General features: G+C 38.2%; 1 protein-coding gene across 22 annotated transcripts in view; it reads right to left on the reverse strand.

Annotated features, from left to right (window-relative positions):
* The window catches only part of LOC115268722 (voltage-dependent calcium channel type A subunit alpha-1), a 561,442-nt gene that overhangs the window by 315,323 nt on the left and 224,346 nt on the right, over nucleotides 1-21,773 (reverse strand). For all 22 annotated transcript variants that reach the window (XR_009998921.1, XR_009998922.1, XR_009998923.1 and 19 more), the window contains exon 3: nucleotides 9,871-9,945. The gene's annotated coding sequence lies outside the window, so the exon portion shown is untranslated. The remainder of the gene's footprint in view (nucleotides 1-9,870; nucleotides 9,946-21,773) is intronic.

Below are 21,773 nucleotides of genomic sequence, written 5' to 3' on the forward strand. Positions count from 1 at the left end.
ATTCAAAACATAAAAAAGTGGGCATTTTCTGTAAATTGACTTTTAATTTAAAAAAATATTTTTTAGCGTGTAAAAATGTATTTAGAATTTTTAATATATTTTTTCATGAAAGCTTGGACAATTCTCTAAATGTCACCCATACATCACTTTTTTGTACATCTTATCATATTCGAATTATTTTTTGTAAAAAAAACGGTTAAAGAACTTTGACTCTTTTTAAATGTTAGTCTAGGTTAATTTTGAAAAAACAAAATACGCAAAGTTGCTTGAAAAGGTAAAGTCTTGAAACCTACAAAATTTCATAACATTCTGAGGGGGTGCTGCCAACCCCGAAGACGAGTTGGTGCGAAATTCGTCAATATACAAATTCATACAATGGCAGGCAAAAAAAGCCGTTCAATTTATAACTGTGGAAGTGCTTTCAGAACACTAAGTTGAAGCGAGGCAGGCCAAGTCCCACTGTGGACGTAGAGCCATAAAGAAGAAGAAGAAGAAGAAGAAGAAGAAGAAGAAGAAGAAGACCTAGAGAAGCTTCTGGAAGAACCGGTAGAGGTATTCTGAATTAATTCATAGAGAAGGCGCCAAAGAAATCGCAGAATGGATTTCGGAAGAAAATCTCATGGAGATTTCCCGCGAGAATTCCAGCAAGAATGCCAGGATATATCCTACAGAAATCACTAGAAGAACTCCTGGAGGTACCATAGTAAGAATTTCTGGAAGTGGAATTTTTGGAAGAACTGCAGGAGGTGGTGTTTGAGGAATCTTTGGAGGGAAGGACGCAAGGAGTTTCTACAAGTATTTCATGAGGAATTTCTGGAGGAAATTTTTTATAAAATCTCGGGAGGAATTCCTGGATGAGTCCTTGGAGAAATCCCTGGTAGAACATCTAAGGAAATTTCTGCAGAAATTTGAGGAAGATTGCTTGGAAGGATCTCAGCCAAAAAGGCAGAATGAAGCTCTAAAAGAATTCCTAGCCGTATTTTTGAAGTATCACTATTAAAATTTCAGAAGGAGCCTTAGCAAGAATAGCTGGAAGAGCCGCAAGACGAATTTCTTGAGGAAGCCCAGCTGAATTTTTTGTTAGTACTAAAATCTTGAAGAATATTCGAAATATTACCATAAATAATCTCAGCAAACATTCCTGAATAAACCCCACGAGAAATCCCTACAGAAATCCCTAGAAGAGCTCCTGAAGATATCAATGAAGATAAAAATTTCTGGAGGATTCCTAGGAGGAATTGCTGGTAGAACCACAGTTGCAATTGCTTGAGGGTTCCCAGCTTAAATCCCTGGATAAAATCTGTGAACATGTTCCTGGAGGAATCACTGGCGGAACTTCTTCAATAATCTATGAAAGATTGCCTTCAATGGTGTCACCAAGAGTTCTTGAAGGAATTTCTGGTGAAATCCTAGAATTCCGGAAGGTTTCATACAAGGAATTAAATGAGAAATCCTAGTAGGAATTGCAAAATTCCGGAAAAATCACAAAATAAGTTCCTCGAATAAATATCAGGAATAGTGAAGAGAATTGTCAGACAAAAGAGGCACAAAATAAGCAACAAAGAATGCGCAGCGATTACTCTTCATCCCAACAGGTAACAGATAATGACATGATCTCGAAAATTTTTGTTGCAGACAAAACGGAAGCAGAATTTGTTGAATACTTTTCAACTCGTGAATAATCAATTATTACCAACCCAAAATCGAAACTTTTTGATGATACATCTTCAGCAGCGTTGCAGAGTTTATCAACTCAAAGTTACCGCTCGAAAATCACAATGCAAGGCTTAAATATCTGTTAACTCGTGGTGCACGATCTTTATGCTCTTCTGTACAAGTTGAGACAAACCTATGTCGCATTCAGTAGAATGTCACAACAATTTCAGGTAGCGACATTGTCATTATTGTTGCGCGATGGTTGAATTTTGATTCACTGATCAGGAGGAATATCTAGTTGTCCTTGACAAAATCAGTAGAGGTATTTGGGAGGAATCCATTCCCTGATAAAAGAAAGCATTTGTGTAGGCATCTCAGGAAAATTTCCTGAAAATATTGCAGCAAGAAAGTATGCCAGGAGAAATCCTTAGAAATATTCCAAGGAGAATCACAGTTAAAATTTCTGGAGGAGCCCTAATAAATTGTTGATGATAAATTTCTGGAGGAATCCCTGAATAATATCTATGAAAGAATTCATGGATGAATTACCAGGGGAACTTATGAACGAATCACAGAAAGATTGACTTGAATAATCTTACCAAGAATTCCTGGAGGAATCGTAATATAAATTTCTGAATGAATCCCTAGAAGAATTCCGAGAAGTATCAAGTGAGATATTCTAGAGAAATTCTTAGAGAAATTGTTGGAGGAATCTCTGAAATTTCTAGCGTAATCCTACCAGGAAAGCCTGGAGAAATCCTTAAAGTAGTTCATTGAAGACATATCTCGAGAAATCCATAAAGGTATACCTAGAGAAATTCCTTGAAAAATCGATAGAGGTATTCCTAGAGGAATTCTTGGAGGAATCCCTGAATGAATCGCAGGAGTAAATAGGGGAACTTAGGTCATGTTGATCCTAAAGTTGGCCTCAAATCCTTCCCAACCAAGCTGAGGTTTATGCCCAAATTTCAGGCAATTTGGCCCACAAAACCCCCTATGACGTGTTCCTTTCATCACTTGCCGACAGTCTTCCCAAAAACACGAGCCGCGTTGAGCCTGAGCTCAATTTTGCAAGTGCGCGTTCATCCCGAGCGCGCATTCTCTCTCATGTTCGTGTTTGTCGAGAGCATCGAGCAGGCAAGGAAAAAATGAACACGGCGCGCTCGAGCTCAGGCTCGAGCTCAAGCGCAAAACTCAGGCTCAAGCCTAGTGTTTAAGCTGTGTGTGCGAGCCTACTAGCCAGCTTGTGTTTGTCGTTCTTCGGCAGGCGGTGCGCGGTGGCAAAGCTAGGTGGGTTGCCGTTGCCTGCGTGACACCGGTGTGCGGTTTCTCAAGTGATCGAGAAAAAAGTTTACTATTTTAGTGACTAATTTGATATGCCGCAGTTGATTCCTGGGTTTGTTGCTGTTGCTCTTTAGCCGCATGGTTTTCACGCTGCCGCCGATTACCATGGCAACACAGTAAGGCTTACAATATCATCACCATGATCTTATCTAAATACACCAGTACATGGACACAATATTCCTTTGCAGATCCCCGTTTAAAAAATATAATATGTATACCCATTTTGTTATTGATAACTAAGTTGCTCGTCGACTATTCGTTAGGATCGTAAGGATCCGTATGGTTCAATTTGAGATTATTCTGATTATTGTTGGTAATAGCCGGAACTCTTTTTTTAACGTATCTGCTGGAACAAGGCCTGCTTCTCAGCCAGTTCAATGATGCTGAATTCCCACGCCTTCATAGCTGTGGCTAAATGTCCCCCTAATTAATAAACTTATCCTTCCGTAACTCACGCGGCTGGCCACCACTGTTAGGTGAGTGCAAAAAGCGAGATTTTTTTAATGTGTTGTACAAAATACAACACCGCGATCACATGAGGGTTAAGCTTTTAAATCATATCTATATGAATATCACATCCCAAGTGTTTTCGTATGCAACAGAAAATTAGATACGTGGAGCGGGCCTGGTGTGATGGTTAGAATACTTGACTATCACGCCGAGGACCTGGGATCGAATCCCACTTCCGACAAACTTGCAAAATGTGAGTTCTTCCTTCGGAAGGGAAGTAAAGCGTGGGTCCCGAGATGAACTAGCCTAGGGCTAAAAATCTCGTTAATACAGAAAAAAAAAAGAAAAAAGAAAAATAGATAAGATCTTCGATCGCAGTGTCATACAGTGGTGACCAGATTTTGTAAATCCCCGATTTAGTCTACTCCCGGTTTTACTGGCTTTTTTATCCGATTTTACCCAATCAATTTTGAGCAAGAAAAAAAAAGTGTGCTAGTTTGCATTGCCATTTTATAATTAAAATTAGTTCAGTTAATATCTTTTGGCGTCATATATATTGCTGTGCGCATTCGAAATGCAAATATCAAATGCGGGAACACCAAATGCGGTAAGATTTTCTAACAAGTAACCCGTTGTCAGTGGGAGCATTTGGATTCAAGGTTGGCGGTGGTTTTGGCTATGGTTGCTAAGTTGCCTTTGGTAACACTGTGTTACCACGTTTGAAGCGCATTTGGGCACCGTTAGCATCTTGAATGCACACAGCTAACGAGTCTGGAATAACAAAGAGGAGAAACGTCAAAATTGGAACAGCCGATTTGCTGTCATCCCCATAGTTCCAATCGAGCAGGAGACCTGTCAAAACGACCAGGATTCGCCACTTTGGTATACTCGAGACCCTTTACACACAGCAATACATTACGTAACGCACAAATTTCGCGTTACTTGAAAACGGCTAAATAATTTAACAAAGTAACACATTTCTACGCCTAACCCTATCCAACACTTTTTTTAAAAACAGTATCGTTTGAAGTCAAACGTTGCTTGTTGGTCTCATTTCAAGTGGTTAATATTGCTAATCAAAATAAACATGTACTTAAGGCGAAACAGACATGCTTCCATGCCTCCATTTTTTTGATTTTTGATTTTTTATTACATAACGAAGCAATATTTTTTCAAAATCGTGTTTCGTACACATGTACAGAGGTGGGCACACTTATCGTTAACCGTTAACGCATTTTGGACGAACATTTGCCTCTTAAAAGTTTACTATGTATCAATGTTCTTCAATTTGTAAGAAAGTAAGGTGTACCTTTCTATTGAGGTGGAAAAAGTTCGATTTGAGGGCTTTCGAGTTATTGAGAGGTGAACGCAATTTAACGGTTAACGGTTAACAACAACTATTTGTAAACCGTTAAATTGCAATAACTCAAAAACTTAAAGTTCAAATTGATCTTTTTTCATTTCAATAGAAAGGTACACCTAACTAGCAGATTGGAGAACATTGATAGAAAACTTTGAAGTGACCTTTATGGAAATAGAGGCAAATGTTCATCTAAAATGCGTTACCGGTTAACGGCAAATGTGCCCACCTCTGGACATGTAGAGTATGGATCAACCTTTTTTGTGAAATTTTGTTTAAAAATTGTTTTTGCAGCAACGAAAAACATTTTCCACGACGAAAAAAATTCAGGAGAGACCTTGATCCTTACTGTACATGTGTACGAAAACCGATTTTGAAAATATTGCTTCGTTATTTCATTAAAAATAAAAAACCAAAAATGTAAAAAAAAAATTGGAACCAGTTTCGCCTTAAGCAACCGTTCCAAACAAGCCGTTTTCATATTAAAGTCAACTTAATTTTCGAAAAATAACGTTATTGAGTAGCTGGTGTCAACAAATAATCGCGCATTAACAAAAAATGTTAAAGCTCATTTTTAAGTCCCTCTTTTTATTAAACGGCACTTTGGAGGCCCTACTGAAGTGACCGGTGGAATAGCCAGTAGACAGTAAATCCACAATGCTTTTACCCGCATGCGGCCGTATTCATACGCGCGAGATAGCCGCCTAGAGAAACAGATCTGTAATAAAATGTTACATCCTAGTGCTCTTTGCTAGTTCTTGAAAAAAGGTCACCCCATGACGGAGTGATATGATTACTGCCAAGACTGCTCATGCTTATTGCAGTGAAACTGGTTGGCAAAGTTGTGTCTTTTTTTAAGTAAATTTTAAGTAAGACATCCCCAAACATGTGACGCTGGGTTGAAATCATTTCTGTAAGTTAATGTAGTCCCAAAAAAAATTTCTTCTTCGTTCCAGAGATTTTTTTCAAGTTATGATTTCATCCGAGATTCCTACAGAGATCCTTTGCTTCAATAACACTGGGAATCATGCTACAATTAGCAATCCATTTCTTCTAGGACTTCTCTTAGAATTGAAGGAGCACATCCCAGGAATTTCATCTATAATCCTGAAAGGGATTTCTTCAGAGACTTCAATAGCAAATCCACCAATGATTCTTCTATGAGTTACACCAGGGATTCATCCGGGAACTCCTCCAGAGGTTTCTTCCACGGGTTCCTCCAGAACGTTTATTTGGAATTTTACCAAGGATTTCTCAGGTGATTTCAGTTTTCTCCAGGATGCTCTTGGGATCCTTCAATACAGATTCCTTCAAAATAAAAAAAAAAATAATGGATTCCTCTAGTACAATCTTCAAGAATCCTTTTAGCAGTTTTGCTTGTGATTAGCGTCCTCTTCTGTTATTGGCGTAACCGTTCCCAGTATTGAGTGTGTATCATGGACATGCAACATGCGATGATTTCGACTAAAACACTTGGGAAATTAAAACGGAAAGTTAGCGAAAAGGGAGCCAGTTCAGGCAGTATGAATTAAAACATACTTAGCAATCAGTCGTTGGTTCATTTACATGCGTTGACAGCTAATCAAAGCTAGGTGTTATGATTCATGCTGTGCTAACCAGTTCCGTTTTTACTGTCGCCTACAGTCTTTTGTAGACCACAATCACTTCAACAATTACCTTCAACACGTACTTTTGATAACCGCGCTATGCTAGCGAGTGACGCCAGAGGATACGTATTTGGAGAGATCAACATGGTTCATGTTCATCTTGTGGTTAAAATTTGACTTTTCTTCATTTTTACCAACATTTTCCCCAACGGTAACCCATACAAATCATCATGCGGACCGTGAAGACATAAAAATTTGCACTCATGTTTTGCATGTTGGTGATTTCAGAAACCCCTCCTCCCCCCGTCAACTTTTGATCACACAAACACTTGAATTTTTTTTGAATTAAGCGTATACTTTGGATAGTCCCCTGTCCCTCCCCTCTTATCTAGAAGTTTACGTGCTTTATGAACGCCCCTCCCCCACGGTTATTTTGGAACGCTAAGAAGGACCGAAATGTTCCGTAAGTGTAGAATTAGCCTAAGTTAAAATACACTTAAATAAAAATTCAAAAAAAGGAAAGGTTCCCGAGTTGATGCGACAAATTGTAATTTTCCTAAAACAATTCTAGTACGTACCAGGGGCCTACATCGTCGAAACCAAAACATGACGCTGAAAGCGAGCGCCCATCAGCATCGGACGGACGCCGACGACGGGAACATTCAAAACAACATGCATGCGCTTCGCTTCATCCACCCTTTTTGTCACTTTCTTCGACGCAACGACGCGTGGCGGCTCATTTTCACACCGACTGGGATTCAATTGAAATTTTCAAATTGTCTAAAATGTATGTTTGCTTAATATTTTTATGGGTAATAAACTGTTTCAGTAAAATATGCATAGCATACATTAACATTACCCAGATTTGACGGTTGTTACACTCATTAATTGAGTTATAACAGAGAAATTCATTCGATGTCGAACGAGCGTGCATGAGCTTGCGAGTGCGAAACAAAGTGGCATCTGCGACGCCACGGCAGCGTCGGTTCATCGGTGACGATGACAGTCGGGCTGAGCGACGACGACGGCGCCTTGTTTCCATTGACGATTGAAAACGTTGTTTACAAACTTCGCCTGAAAATTTCAATTGAAATTGAAAATGTAGGGCCCTGGTACGTACTATCGACAGCGATCTTCAGCTCTACAAATGTTGCTTAATATAAAAATTTAATTCGGCAGCTTTTTTTTTGACCAAACTGCAATACAATATTTTAACCCAGCCGCTCTTTGGAGGCCTAAAATACGTCATGGCGACCAGCAATGTGTTTATTAAATATAAAAAAAGCAACCCATACTTAAGGTGAAACGGGACGCCGTGTTATTTTTCCTATCTTGCCTCTCTTTCTAACAATTTGCCTCGCGATTTTGAAGATGGTAATCTCGAGTTCTATCGCACTGAAGATGTTAAAAACCAATCAGCATATGCACTGCAAGTGAGCATACACAATGATAGGTTTTTGTTGCAAAATATGAAGTAGAATCTGAGATTACCATCTTAGTAGCCACAGAGCAATGGCGGATATTTCCTCGGCCGTCCCGTCCGCCCTTAATCGAAGTGGACCAGAAAAAAAAGTATGTATTTATCATCACCGGTGAATCACGCCATCAACAACTGTGACGACATCAACTGCAAATGTGGCATTGAACCGTTAGAACATTTCTCAGCTGACCCAGCTTTACCGCAGTGCAAAACCGAAACGAGTGCAAAGCTGCAAACACCGATGTTTTCAGCGCGGCTGTGAGCGCCGCTGCGAGCGCGGTGCAAAACATGAGCATTGAGCTTGAGCTCGAGTGCATGTTCATCCCGACGTGTGCATGCATGAACTCGAAGCTAATGTTCATTGGAGAGTGTGAGCACGGCTACACATCCGCGCGGGGCTGCACCTTGAAGACTGCTTGCCGATAATACTCTTTGTCACCCTAAACGCAAAAACAGCTCAGAATGATGTATCTTGAAAAATCGTGAAATTTGAGGTGTCGCTAGACGATATTTGCTTACATTCGAAAAATGGATTCTGGAACTATCAGAACCGGTTTCGGCAAAATCCGTATATCGGGCCAAAAAAAAATGGCCGGAAGTAATTCAGACAACGTAAAACTAGCATAGAAGGGTGTATTTCGAAACTACGATGTTTGAAATGCCGCATGACAGTACACTGAAGTTTTTTTTACGACGGTAATGGTCCCGCGTAAAAAAAACGCGTAAAAAAAAACGCATTTTTTCAAGACCCGTCGTAAAAAAAACCGCGTTATTTCAAAAAACGTCGTAAAAAAGTCAAGTCACGTTAGATGTGGTGCTGACTATTCTACGCGTGTTTTTGAAAAAACGCGGATTTTTTTAAGACGGTTTTTGAAATAACGCGGTTTTTTTTCGACGGGTCTTGTAATAACGCGTTTTTTTTAGGACGGACCGCGTAAAAAAACCGAGTAAAAAAACCGCGTAAAAAAACCGCGTAAAAAAAACTTCAGTGTATTGAACTATTTTCAAAACCTGAAAACTAAACTGTTCTAACATCAAAGATTAACTTTTCCCCATATGGAAAATTCCAATGACCCATTTTGATTCCGGAATAACTCCGGAACCAGGTTACCATTCAAAAATTCCCTAGCAAATTCCTAAATAAGAAGGATATGCACTTCTGGTGTCAAAATTTGGTTGGAAAATATTGAAAAGCAAAAAAGTTATAGTGAATTTTTTGCACTCTCGTTAGGGGGGTTAGTAAAGGAAGGAGTAAGAACATCATGTTTTAAAACATGAGTATAACAACAACCAATCCAGTCGAAATGTCATGTCAACCACCTACAGCTTATTTTAGATGCTGAACCTAAATATAGCGCATTTAGTTCACCACTGGACTATCGCACTAGTTTTTACGAGTGCGAAAACGCTAATAAAAGTGCGCGATAGCATCAAATCAACTCGGTGTCTTCAGAGCACTTGTTCACCATAGATTGAAGAAATAGTGCGCCGAAGACATCAATCTGATTTGATGCAATCGCGCACTTTTATTTACATTTTCGCACTTATGAAGTCGCAGTTCGCAGTCCAGTGGTGAACTAAATGCGGTATATATGGTACTTATATGAAAAACTCGATGGTAGTTGCGACTGGAACGTGGTATTGACTTTAATTTGCGGCTATCTCAGTCATACAATTTACTTGACGTTACTTGTTTATTTTACCCGACGTTTCGGTCATTGGCTGTGGCCTTTTTCAAGGAACAACAAACCATTTTTCCCTTGAAAAAGGCCACACCCAATGGCCGAAACGTCGGGTAAAATAAACAAGTAACGTCAAATAAATTGTATGACTGAGATAGCCGCAAATTGAAGTATATGAAAAACTTGTGCGGCAAGTTGTAGATAAGTTCTACAAAAAAGTTTAGGAAAACCGCTCTTTTACGATTATTTAATTATTATTCATTGTGTTCACTATGCAGCAATCGGACTTACCTTATTTTATAAAATTGTGCTTAGTTTCGAAACCTATTGTCAACTAAACCTCTGACGGGTACTCATATTTCTTTTCTGAAACGAGAGAGAGCGAGAAAAAATATTTTCACTTAAAGATAAACTTGGTACAGTAATCAAAAGAACATTAGAGTTGAATAAAAATCCCAACAAAAAATGTAATTAATCACCCCTAATGGAGGGAAGCGCCTCTTCCAACGGCAGACAATGGTAATTATTGCTACTTAAAGAGCACCAACGAAGTCGGTAAGCTCTCTTCCCGAATTCCTCCTGTTTGTTTCTTCACTTGTGAGTCCATCGCTGCTAAGTCAGTTAGATAGCTGCCAAGACCGGCCACTTTAGCTGTTATCCGCTGCAACAAGTTACTAGAGCAAACGTCCTTCAGCATTGTTCAACTGCCACTCAGACGGTCACCATTGCTGGCTGCGCTGGATTATTTGAACTTATGAGATACAATCCTTCTGGAAGACGAACTGGAGGAACCAAGATGCAAATACTTCCGACGGAATCGTACCGAGGCAGTGAAGCGGTCTTCCCGAGTACCTTAGTAGTAATACCGAGAAGATAAATGTGTTCTGCCCTTCAGTCATCCAGCAGTTGGAATGATGTGCCAGAAATAAGACGGCGATGATGGAACTTCGCCGAGCTTTAGCTATGACAATGTGGCACCGCTTTCTGTTCTGTAGAGCGTAAGAGACGGTAAAAACGAGGACCGGCACACGGATTTCAAATTTGCTAAATTGTTCCGCTTGGAGCATTTATCTCCGGATTATGGTAGGAGAAATTTTTACGCATTCAACAGTACTTTCTGTGGAGTATTCAGAGATATTAAAGAGCATCAACAAGAGCATTGAGTTTATTTGCATAGCAATATCTTAAATCAACGAATGCAAACGACACATGATATGGCCAAGCTATTGTAGCATGGGTAATAATTGTAGTCAGAGCGCTGTGACCAATGTGGTAAAAGTAAGGTGAAGAGATCATTTCACGTACTACACAAGAGTTTGTATGTGTTAGTGCACGAGTTATGTTGTAACATAGCAACCCCTAACCTCCCCTTACCGATTAACAGTGTCTGACGTCATACAAGCTGTTATTAATGTTCTCCTCACACTAAACATTTTTACGCCAAAGCTATTGGTAAGCTTTAACATTCACTTTATATTAACCGCCACTCACCTACTATTCATTCATTCTTTACAATGCAGTTTTGAATAACATTCATTCCATCTAATAATTTAAAATTGAGATCAAATTACAAAGACATGCTTCAATATTAATTTTGAAGAGTAATTTTGGTACGAATGAGCACAATTTTGCGATAATGGTTTTTAGCGTGCAGTGCATTGCAAACCGTGCTGTAGTTTCTAAGGGTAACCAAGGAATTGTTATCAAAATACGAACAAGAAAAATTTTCACTGCAGTGACTGATGCAAGGACTGATGGTGTTTCGGGTACCTAATTTAAGTTATTTAACCCTTCAGCGCGCGCGCTGTTGTAAAAAGTTCGTGCAGTTGAAAATCGGAATTTTTGACACGCGAAAATCGATGTTTCTCCTAAACCGTGTGTCGGACGTACATCGGGCACAGTGCGCTGGATAGAGGGCCAGGTCCGCTGTCCAGCGCACTACGTCCGCCGTTAGGTTTCACGTATGGATTTTGAGGAAATTCGATTGTCGGGTGTGGGGAAACTTCGGGTTTCAACCGCGACGACAATACAACACTACCAAAAAACCTCGCTCGTCGTATGCAGCGCGCGTGGTGCAGTTTCGGTTGCTTGATGGCGCGCGTCCTGAAAGGTTAAACTTTTTTTATTCGTTTTAGATTGCGGATTTCGAGCCACAACAAACGACGAATCATTCAGTAAACAATTTGGACTGATTGACTATTCATGATTTAAAATCGAAAGCGAATGGACGTCAAAAAGTATCTGGGAAGTGCTCCGAAAAGCATAGTTTCTCTTCCATGCTCTTGGGAAACATAAATAGTTCAATTTCGTGTACCGCTGTTGGGCTGCATTTACCGTTTTTATCATAATATTTGCCATTACTAAGTGTATATTTGAACTGATCGACAAAAGCAGTTGCACATCGAACAATTTCGTTGCCAGACAAAATGGCATGCGTAATGGTGACTTGTTTTTGAAACTGTATGACGTCACCACCTTCCCCTTAAATTTTGTTTATAATTTAGGCTTACTACTTTAGGTCCACTGCACGAACTTATGCTGGCCTGCTTACTCCCACAGAAAATTTGACGTTTGGGAGGTGCCAACACCGTCAAATTTCGTGTGAGAGTAAGCAGACCAGAATAAATTCGTGCACTGGACTATACAATCAAAAGCCGGCTTCCTCCACACCTTATATAAACCACATTGCGTTGTGACAGCATGCCTGAAGGCATTCCAAGGATGGAAGATGCTGAAGCAACCAGTATACTGTCATCTCTCATAAACATAGGTAGGGGAAAGTGGGGCAATATGCCATTTTTCAAACTTTCATCGTTTTCAATGATATATAGCCTCATTTGTTAGGCTTTCAAAGTGGTAACAGCAACTAGACAATATTTGCTCGATGCTTCAGCAAAAATATTCACTAAATTATTGCATTTTCATTGATTTTTAGCGATTTCAAAAACTGGTTCGTAAAACGGAAGTGGTGCAAAAAGGCCATCTGCCATGGGGTAAGATGCCACTTCATGAAAACATTCAAAAATTACGTCCTTCAGTTTTCTGGCATTTTCGACTCACTTTCACCTTTTGGTCACGTTTTTTCGTTTACTCAATACATGGAGTGTTACCCCCTCTCCGCAAAACGATGATCGTAATATTTGAATGACCCCTAACATGGAAAGCGTAGACATCAACAACCATGCGACTCCATGCGTGCCTCAATCTCGTTGGAAACACTTGGCTGGTAATAAAATCACCAGAAAACCTTAATTGCAAGCACGGAAAACCGGAAGTTGCCAATTTTCATTGGGAAATCAAAAGATTTTCCGTGGGTTTGGCGGCCTAGCATCTAGAAGAATGTTCAATGCAAACATATCTTGACACCGTTCACCTATATCAATGATCAAGTCCCATTCAGGAATGATTTTATGAGTTGGACCATTTTACCCCATCTTGGCATTTTGGGCTCTGTTCCCCTACGTGGTGGTTGGTTGTTACCACGCAGGGCGAACCTTTACTCACTCAATGTTCCGGTACTTTGGTGGTATGTACACATGTATTAAGGTGGCAAACAACATTGACCGTACATACTGATGGATAATCTTGGATGGGACCAAGCATAAAACATGAAAACTAACCATTCAAGATGGGAGAATGCTGTTGAATGTTGAACGTTGAAGGCGACACTTGCTTGTCGTGTTCTTCGTACTTCACGTTGTTAGCATATTATGCACTGAATGTGCAAATAGTAGGTACGTATGCAATGCATGCACTTGAGCTAAAAGGCACTTCAAAGAAGTGCCCATCCAGATGACATAAATTGATTTCTGTTGTGCATAAAATGCTAGCGAAGGGCGCTTACTCGCCCAGAATGGTTCTACTCTGGCAAAGTGATTTAAGAGATAACTTTGCTTGGTTATATTTTCAATTATTGAAGAAATTTGAAATCTGTATTTGATCTTCACGATACTGTGAGATTTTACTTCGTCTGTCCCAAAAAGCAGTGGTGTCATCAAGGTTACCGTAAACCGGGGTCAAATTGATCAGCGGGGTGAAATTGATCATTCGGGTACTACATTGTAATTCCATACTAGGAACTCTTAAGCGTCGTAATGGTCTTAAACTTTTTACGTCATCTGGTTCGTAGATGTCTAGAGATGAGTGTAGACTTTTATTTTTTAGAAAAAAGTTAGATTTGCCTTATTTTTGAAGAAATTTGCAATGTATTTCTCATTTAGCTGAAATCATTCCTACTAAACAATCGATTGTTAATAGGACTTCCCTTAAATTCTCTGTTTTAAAATTTTTGTGTAGCCTTGGTTGGGAAGTTATGTAGCTAATCAGAACATGACACAGTAAGAAAAGTTTCATATTATGATAAAATAGTCATTTATTGTGATAGAAATCACTTATTTCAAATGAAATTGCCTACCTTTAGGCGTTTAAGGGGAAATTTCAAAATTTAATTTTGCATTTAAAGTATTAAATTAACTAGTTGTAAGATTTTAAACGCGTTATTCGGTTTTAGAAGAGCAAAATTAAGCGGAGAAAGAAATTTTCCTTTCCAACCGATGCTTAATTGTATACTGATCAATTTCGCCCCAAAGTGGCATTTCCAATTTTTTGATTTTTGGGATTATTTAACTTGAAGTGTAAATTTGTTGAACAAAATTCTGTCACATGGTTCCATGGAGATCCACTGGGTACTGGTTTTACAGAATTTTTTTTGGCAATATTTGAATTGTCAATGATGTTATCCGCAAAAGTTGTTTTAAAGTGATCAATTTGACCCCGGATTACGGTACTTTAAGTTTTTTTTGTATAAAAAGACGCAGCACGTTTAATGCACCCAGTGAGCTATTCGCTCTTTGAAGGAAGCACGACACTAGACAACGGACTAGCATGCAACGCCCAGTGACACAGCCGAAAACTTTTCCTGACAGCTGTGGTGGGAATCGAAACCACGCTCCTTAGCACGATACGAGTGCTTGGTGACACTAGCCATACGACCACAAAGCCACACAACTCAACCCATAGTTACTCACTGAGGTCAACAAAAAATATTTTAGTATGAATACCCTCGTAAATATATAAAAAACAACCTATGATTTACTTTTAGGAAATTTTCTAGGATTTTTTGTGAACTCTTGGAGGCACTTTTCGTGTTTTCAGTAAAAGGCGGAGTGACGACTACTATATGGGCACAAACAAACGTCTCACTCTACTCACTTCTCATCGTTCCCCTTTTTAAGCTAAGTTTACTGTTCCCAAGTAGAGCGCTCAAGTAAAATTTCTTCTTTTCCGCAAGTAATTTTGACAACTGAATTAGTATGGGGAGAAATGTCTTTTTTACCTTGAGGAATATAAGCACGGAATATTTTTCCGCTCGAAAAAGTGACAGCTCCATTTGATTGCACGGGAAGCGTTACTGGCGTTACATTTTTTCCTTACTTGCCATTTGTGGACTGCTAAATTTGTAACTGAATCATTACTTGACCATTACTTTCTATCTTTTTGCACTGTACGTACGTAAGGGAAACTACCCAAGTAACCACGAAGCACTAGATTTCACCTGGAGGCGAATAGAATGCTGTAAAGAAGCTGACATGCTCTATATTGGCCCCATAATAGTCCTGTGAGCCAAAAGTGGGGAAATATGGTGCTAATGACTACTAGGGTAGCCTTTAATATTAATTCAAGTTTTCTGAAATTCTCAAATCAATCGCTCACAGCGTACGCATCGTTTTCGATCCTGTTTGACGATTGTTTACCACTGCCACCTACTCAGCAGTTAAGAAATACAGGTTGGTTAGCATTAGGCAATTGTGATTTCCTGACCATGATTATAATCGCAATTTATTCCAAGTGATACTGTGAACTGTCCTATTGAACAGTGCGCGCCCATTGTCTTTCTGCTTCTGCAGCAGCCCTGCTGTTGCTGCTCTGGCGGCACTGACTTGGAGTGACAGAGCGACCGCCTGTCACTGTCGTGAGAAAATGACAAGGAGATGTTGATAATGTGTGTGTATTTGATTTTTAGAGGGACTTTAACCTATCGGTCATTCGTCCCTTCGAGATGTTGATAAGTAACGTTCACGTTGGAATATTTATCGTTAACTTACTACTGCCCTAAAATAAGTTAACAATTTATACGTTAAAACTATACTTAAACCTAATTGTTTTGCTAGTGGAGTCAGGTACTCGGATTACTCTTATTGAAATATGCCTTAAACTAATGAATTCTCTACAACTAGTGCCTAAACTACTAGTGCCTGAACTACTAGTGCCCAGCTACTAAGAATACGCACACAACAGCTCCAATTCCCAAGACCCTCCGGATTACGCTAGGGGAACTAAACGTAAGTTAAAGTTTAAATCTAAATGAAATCCATTATGCTACCAATGTTGAAACATGCACCTACAGGGGATAGACAAAATGATCGGGACAGGCAAAATTTTCACTTTACAAAAAATGTTCAACTAGCTGTAACTTTTCGAAAAGTGCATCGAATATTCTCAAATTTTTACTGTAAGTTCTTCAACTAGTTGTGTATCAGTGGACAAAATTTGGGAAAGATCGGACAATTCTTCACGAAGTTATAAAGATTTTAGAAAAAGATAAAATTATTCGATAGCCAACTTTGAGCTGTTATACCTCCGGATTCAATGAACCAATTGCAATGAAATTTTGACCATTCATGACTTATATAATGAACTCTGGAAAACATTTGACTTAACTTGAAATTTTTAACAAGCGAAAAAGTAATAGCCATTTAATTTTTTTCACGATTTTTTACTAAATTGGTCTATTTTTATTATGCATCCCATTACTTTTTCAATTTATTGGTGGCTATGTTGTAACTTTCCTTCAAAACGCATTTATATATAAGTCAATTAGAGGGAAACTAAATGAACTATAATTTGCATCTTGAATTTTGAAACGATGTTGATGTTTTCGATAATTTGGTGTTTTATTAGAAAATTATTCTGATCGTTATAATTTTCTTCCGTGTTAAGAATATTAAGTTAAGTCAATGGTTTTTCATAGCTCATTATATAAGTCATTAATGGTCAAAATTTCATTACATTCGGTTAATTGAATCCGGAGATATAACAGCTCAAAGTTGGCTATCAGATAATTTTACCATTTTCAAAAATCATTATAACTTCATGAAGAATTGTCCGATCTTTTCCAAATTTTGTCCACTGATACACAACTAGTTGAAGAACTTACAGTAAAAATTTGAGAATATTTGATGCACTTTTCGAATAGTTACAGCTAATTAAACATTTTTTGAAAAGTGAAAATTTTGCCTGTCCCGATCATTTTGTCTATCCCGTGTATATATCATTATGCTACAAAGTTATACACTAAATTACCTATAGAGCATTATTGTAAACCTAAAATTCATCCCATCCTTAACACCATTCAGGAATTTATTAATCTCCCATATACAGAGCCGTGTACTACAGATTGCTCTGGAGATTAATCAACCGGAAAGAATCCCCCTTTCAGTCTGGGTGATTATTGTTGACACTAAACTCAACAGATACTGATATTCTGTATGATATGCAACTAGGGTATTGGGAGGGGTAAATCCCCAAAAACCTCTCCCTTAGGTACGAGCTAGGTGCCCTCATATTTGCAAGAAAAAAAATGCTTTGGCACAGACTAACAGACGTAACACTTCGAACACAGAGAAACAGACGCCGCACTCTACTTCAATATTTGGTAGTTGATCGATTGGCCGCTCGTGGCGCTTACGTCTTTGTTGCTCCAGCTTGATTCACTACCGCCATTTAGTGGTTGCTGGACCAAGCACAGCTTGGTTAGTATACGTCAACGTCAACGTCAAATCTGACTATACATGTCAATGATTGCTCCTCCGTGATTGATCTGAGCTGGTTCCAATTGCACTGAGATCTAAAGAATAAGGGCTGGGACACTCCACTTATTCTCAAAGTACAATTTTAGCAGTTCATACATTTTTCATCAATAACGGCGCCGGCAACGTCAGTTGCGAAGGGAAAGGAAACACAAGAATTCAATGGGAAACCCTTTCAGTAATTCATGCAGAAAGTCCTACAAGGACTTTTTTGAAAATTGCTTCTTCGGTTGCATCAGAAATATTTCCTGGGAAATATCCTTCAGATATTCCTCCAAAGTTTTTTCAGAAGTTCTTCCAGGAATTGCTTAAAAAACTGATGAACTCGTCAAGGAATTACTGCAGGAATTCCCAAGAAATCACTAGGCGAGTATTTCAAGAAACCGCTCAAAAACTCCCGGAGATATTTTTGGAAACTCCTAGTAGAAATAATTTGAAAATTTGTGGAGGCTTTTCTGGACAAAATATTCCTAATGCAGTTTCTAATGCTTTCTTTGGAGCAATTCCTGGATGAATACCTAGGATAATACCTTGGAGAATATCTTAAACAACACATTAAAATATCTGCAAGTAATCCCATGGAGTAAATTGCTTGAGAAATTTCTGAAGGGATTCTTGAAAAAATCCTTAGAGAAATTCATGGAACAATCTCTTGAACATGTCTGCAGAAATCGCAGACAAAGATACTGGAGTTTTTGAGGAATCCGTGGAGGTTTTCTGAAGGTATCCTTGGGAGAATACCTGGAGATATCAAATAAAGATTTCACGGAATCTTTGAAATAATACTTAAAAAAAGAATTCAGAGAAAAAATCTTGAAAAAATCTTTGAAAAAGTCAAAGAAAAGATTCCGGAGTAGTTCCTGCAGCAATTGTTGAGGGATTCTTTCTAAAAAAAAACAATTCTGAAAGAAAAATCTAAATAAATTCAAATCAATGCCTGGAGGAAAATTTGAAGGACTTATTGGAGGAATGTCTGAAGGAACTACCAGACTCAGGAGATTCCTCTTGAGAATTTTCGAGAAGAATTTCCAAATAAATTCCCGAGTAAACGCCAGAATAAATGAAACAATATTTGAACGAACTTCTTGACAAGTTCAAGCAATAATTTCTAAAAGTTTCTGAAAAAAAAATAATTCCTTAAGAGAAACCCTAGAAGAATTTCTGAAAGAATCTCCGAATCACTGTAAGAAAAACTTTGCTAGAAATGCAACTTTTAATGAAACGTTTGGAGGTATTTCTGGAGAAATTCCTACAAGATCATTCAGAGAAATCCTAAAGAAGAATTCTTGGAAAAAAGTATTACAATCCCTGAGGAATTGCTCCAGAGAAATATTTGTAGGAATATTTGATGCATGATTTTTTTACGAAGCCCCTTAAGGAATCCCAGGAGAAATTAGAAAGGTATTTTTAAGTTCTAGGTTAGAAAATTCAGCTTCTCTCTCTCTTCTTGGCGTAACGTCCTCACTGGGACAAAGCCTGATTCTCAGCTTAGTGTTCTATGAGCACTTCCACAGTTATTAACTGAGAGCTTCCTCTGCCAATGACCATTTTGCATGTGTATATCGTGTGGCAGGCACGAAGATACTCTATGCCCAAGGAAGTCAAGGAAATTTCCTTTACGAAAAGATCCTGGACCGACCGGGAATCGAACCCGTCACCCTCAGCATGGTCATGCTGAATACCCGTGCGTTTACCGCCTCGGCTATATGGGCCCCAGAAAATTCAGCTTATCAGTCCTTGATTCTCTAGAACGAAAACGTTGATGATTCGTCCCAACGTTTCGGTAACGGTTGCTACCATCCTCAGGGTAAATCAGTAGAATCGTTCTTTGTTTAGTGGCTTTGCTGAGCATTTGTCTATGGTGTTTTGGTAGCTGTACTGTTTTAATTGCAATATTTTTTCTTTAAAATCAAAATTTTTTAGCACGTTTTAGTATTGGACTGCTTTGCACTATTTAGGTTTGGACTGTACTAATATGGTTGTTGTAAAATAAAAAAAAAAACAACCAATACGCATGCCACCAAAATACCATAGATAAATGCATAGCAAAGCCACTACACAAATGACGATTCCACTGATTTTCCCCTGAGGATGGTAACAACCGTTACCGAAACGTAGGGACGAATCATAAACGTTTTCGTTTTAGAAAGTCAAGGACTGACTGTGGTGCCATCGAGGTCATTCCAAGTTACTCACTACAGTAACTCACTACTAAGTTACTTACTACAGTCAGGGATGGAAATACTCTTTTCCAAAGAGTTACACTCACTTGCTATTTTCTCAGCTCAAAAGCGTGCAATCAAGAAACACTGTATGGACGACTTTTGGATGGTTTTGTAAACGAAATGTTCAGAAAAGTTGAGGTTTGTTAGGAAAAGTTGCATGTTTCGTTGTTTCACTTTGCGGAACAACATGATTGTCTTAATTATTGAAATTCCAGAATTATTCCAAAATCTTAATTTTTCGATTTTTTTTAAATAAGGCTGATACAAATTATATTTTTACTTTTTGTCTCCCGCCCCTTCAAAAATTTTGGGCTGGATTTTGTATTTTGAGGGGGCAGATGAAAAAATATTTATCCAAATTTCGGGGTTTGGTGAAAATTCTTTAACAAATCCGATAAGTTTTAAATATTTTTCAGATAAAATGCTTTATTATTTTTATCCCCCCCCTCGACCAGCCAAAGAGTGGTGGGACAAAAAGTGAAATTAATATTTGTAACGGCCTAAGAAATTTGTAATAACTTTTGAAATCTTGCATGGAATAGTCTAATTTCATAATAAGTTAAATTTCAAGCTTTCAAAAGTGTCCAGTTAAAATTTGAAGTCAATCTGTAGAATAGAAGCTGAGATGCAGAACTCTAAGCTTGAGCATTTTGTTTTAACATCGACCAGTGCATTCTGTCCAATACTGTTACTTTGATAATTTCTCCATGTATTCTTAAAAAAAATTCCTTCAAATTTCTCCAGGAATTTCTTAGCAAATATCTGAAGATTTTTTTTCTATGGATCTTTACTGAAGCATATCAAGGCGCTTCTCCAGGTATTCTTACAACAACTTTTTCAGCAATACACCCGCCCACAGAATGCTCTAAGAATACTATCAGAAAATGCTACAAAAATAAATAAAATGAATAAAAAAAATTATATTAATTCACATTCAAAAATTACTCAGTAATATTTTCTATGGATTCCTCCAAGAGTTTCCCAAAGAGCTTCTTAACCATTCAGCACGCGCGCTGTTGTAAAAAGTACAACACTACCAAAAAACCTCGCTTTTTGTATACAGCGCGAGCGCGGTGCAGTTTCGGTTGCTTGATGGCGCGCGTCCTGGAAGGTTAAGATTGTTTTGAAGGAAAATCCTCGAAAAATTTTTTTTGAATTCCTCGGAGAATTTTCTTAGGAGTTCGTCTCTTATTCATATAGAGATTCATTGAGAAGTTTAAAGATTTCACTGCAGATTTTTATTGAAATTTCTTCATGGGTTCTTTCAAAAAATGTTTCCAAATATATTTCAGAGACTTCTCCAGAATTTTGTTTTTTTTTTCAGGAATTTCATCAAAAAAAATCCTTAATCCTCTTCTAGGAGTTTCAAAGATATATGTAGAAAAAGATATTTCTCTATATTTTTATTCTACAGAGATTTCTTTGGAAGTTCTTCCAAGGGTTCCTTAAAGAGTCCCTTCAGAAGTTCATTCAGGGATTTCTCATAATATTCATTAGGCCTGTCCAGCTTTTCAAAAATGTTCTCTGATTCTCAAGTCCACCCCCATATTTTGATTGGCATCCTAAAAGAAGTAACTGGTCAAAATTTCAGCCAAATCCATTGAAATTAAGAGGTGCATCAAATCATTTTTGTGTTTTTCAATTATTTTTGAACTTCAAAAAATCATAACTGCACTAAAACATGTCAAAACTTAATTCTTTTGACAGAAATTGAAAGCTATACTTGTTTGCTACAACTTCTCTGAACAACGTGTGCCTATAAAATTGAAGGAAACATGTGTAATTATCACATTTGTAATCAGAAAAACATTAAAAAGTTGATTTTTTGATAGATTTCGTTCTGGAACACCCTGATATACGTAATAAGTTGGATTTTTCAAAACGGCATCATATTCTCCAATGTTTTTAGGTTATTTGCTTCTTTGACACTAATGCTGTAGGAGTTGAGCAAAAATTACTAAAATTCGTGAAAGCCAAATATGGCCTAAAAACTAGCTTTTCGGGTGCAATCACGCTTTGGCGCGCAAAAAATGGCATCGCGTCAGCACTGATATGATAGCCAACACCTGTCATCACGCTTGTTTGTTATCACCCGTAGTAG

Source organism: Aedes albopictus, chromosome 3, assembly GCF_035046485.1.
Source record: "Aedes albopictus strain Foshan chromosome 3, AalbF5, whole genome shotgun sequence".
Taxonomy (NCBI): Eukaryota; Metazoa; Arthropoda; class Insecta; order Diptera; family Culicidae; genus Aedes; species Aedes albopictus.